This window comes from Oryctolagus cuniculus, chromosome 5 (genome assembly GCF_051225735.1).
Source record: "Oryctolagus cuniculus isolate XC-2025 breed Fujian yellow rabbit chromosome 5, ASM5122573v1, whole genome shotgun sequence".
NCBI lineage: Eukaryota > Metazoa > Chordata > Mammalia > Lagomorpha > Leporidae > Oryctolagus > Oryctolagus cuniculus.
Window position 1 is genome coordinate 56,149,088 of NC_142871.1, and position 2,631 is coordinate 56,151,718.

The following is a 2,631-nucleotide window of genomic DNA, read 5'->3' on the forward strand; positions in this document are numbered from 1 at the left end:
TTCAATTACACCAGTGCTTGTGTGGCACCATAGGTTAAGCTGCTGGCTGAAGTACTGGCATTCCAAATGGGCACTGGTTTGAGACCTGGCTGCTTCACTTTTGATCCAGCTTCCTACTAACATATCTGGGCAAACAGCAGAAGATGGCTCAAGTAGTTAAAACTATACCACTATCTATTTATTTGTTAAAGATTTATTTGTTATTTATTTTAAGTAAACACCTGGCTATTTAAAAGTCAGAGCTACAGAGAGAGAAAGAGGGAGAGAGAGGGGGACACAGAGAAAGAGAGAGCTTCCATCCACCTAAATATATTGCTCCCTAAATGGCTGCAATTGACAGGGCTGGGCCAGATTGAAGCCAGGAATGATGAGCTTCTTCCAGCTCTCCCATGTGGAGGCAGGGGCCCGAGGACTTGGGCCATCTTCAACTGCTTACCCAGGTGCATTAGTAGGGAGCTGGAAAGAAGTGGAGCAGCCAAGACTGGAACCAGTGCCCATATGGGATGTTGGAATCACAAGCAGCAGTTTTACCCACTTTACCCACAATGCAGGCCCTATATCAGCGTTTCTTAAGTTATTTATATTTGCATTTATTTTTTTATTTTATTTTATTTAATGAACATAAATTTCCAAAGTACAGCTTATGGATTGCAATAGCTCCCCCCCCCATAACTTCCCTCCCACCCACAACACTCCTCTCTCCCACTCCTTCTCCCCTTCCATTCACATAAGATTAATTTTCAATTATCTTTATATACAAAAGATCAATTTAGCATATATTAAGTAAAGATTTCCAGTTTGCACCCACACAGAAACACAAAGTGTAAAATACTATTTGAGTACTAGTTATAGCATTAATTAAACACCTAAGAGTAATTGTGTATTTTTTATTATTTTCCCTCCTGCTCACACCCCTCCCATCTCCCGCTCTCTCTCCCAGTCCATTCACATAAAGATTCATTATCAATTATCTTTATATACAGAAGATCGATTTAGTATGTATTAAGTAAAGATTTCCTCAGTTTGCACTCACACAGAAACACAAAGTGTAAAATACTGCTTGAGTACTAGTTATAGCATTACTTCACTTTGGACAGCACACTAAGGACAGATACCACATGAGAAGTAAGTACACAGTGACTCCTGTTGTTGACTTAACAATTTGACACTCTTGTGTATGGTGTCAGTAATCTCCCTAGGCTCTAGTCATGAGTTGCCAAGGTTATGGAAGCATTTTGAGTTCACCGACTTCGATCTTATTCCAACAGGGTCATAGTCAAAGTGGAAGTTCTCTCTTCCCTTCAGAGAAAGGTACCTCCTTCTTTGATGGCCCCGTTCTTTCCACTGGGATCTCACTCGCAGAGATCTTCCATTTAGGTTTTTTTTTTTTTTTTTTTTTCCCCCAGGGTGTCTTGGCTTTCTATGCCTAAAATACTCTCATGGGCTCTTTAGCCATATCTGAATGCCTTAAGGGCTGATTCTGAGGCCAGAGTGCTATTTGGGACATCTGCCATTCTATGAGTCCACTGTGTATCCTGCTTCCCATGATGGATCGTTCTCTCCCTTTTTGATTCTATCAGCTAGTATTAGCAGACACTAGTCTTGTTTGTGTGATCCCTTTGACTCTTAGACCTATCAGTGTGATCCATTGTGAACTGAAATTGATCACTTGGACTAGTGAGATGGCATTGGTACATGCCACCTTGATGGGATTGTATTGGGATCCCATGCATGATTCTAACTCCACCATTTGGGGCAAGTCCTATTGAGCATTTCCCAAATTGTACATCTCCTCCCTCTCTTATTCCCACTCTTATATTTAACAGGGATCACTTTTCTGTTAAAATTTAAATACCTAAGAATAATTGTGTGTTAATCACAAAGTTCAACCAATAGTACTAGAACAAAACAAAGAGAAAAATACTAAAATGGATAAAGTATTACATTGTACATCAACAGTCAGAAGAAGAGCTGATCAAGTCACTCTTTCTCATAGTGTTCATTTCACTTCAACAAGTTTCCCCTTTGGTGCTCAGTTAGTTGCTTCTTGGCCTTTTGGGTAAGATCAAGTGTAGTATCTGTTATCAGTTTAATATATTTGCATTTATAATATAGCATATTAAAGCCTTTTTAACACATTGAAGTGAAATTAGCTTGTCAAATTAAACATTTGAATTTTTTTAGAAAGTTCTTTTTAAATTTCATTTATTTTCATCTAATTGACAGGCAAAGTGACAGTGAGGGATGGGGTGGTAGAGTGACAGTGAAGGGACAGAGAGGCAGAGAGAGAGACACAGAGAGATCTACCATTGACTGACTTACTCCCCAGATTCCTGCACCATTCAGGGCTAAGCCAAGCAGAAGTCAGAAGCCAGGTCTCCCACATCGGTGGCAGGGGACCCAAGTACAGCTCAGCTTCTAGGACGCACCAGCAGGAAGCTGAATTGAAAATAGAGGAACAACCTCCTGATGTGTGATGTGGGCACCCCAAGTTGGCAATCCACTGTGTCACAATGCCTGCCCCAAATTAAACATTTTAAAGTGAACAATTCAGTGATGCTTTTTCAAGATTCGTACACATTATACCACTTATCAAATAGTTCATCCTTTTTATGGATGAAAAGCATTCCA

General features: G+C 40.0%; 1 pseudogene; it reads left to right on the plus strand.

Annotated features, from left to right (window-relative positions):
* Positions 1-2,039: 2,039 nt before the first annotated feature.
* Positions 2,040-2,140, plus strand: LOC127493283 (U2 spliceosomal RNA; annotated as a pseudogene).
* The last annotated feature ends 491 nt before the right edge of the window (positions 2,141-2,631 follow it).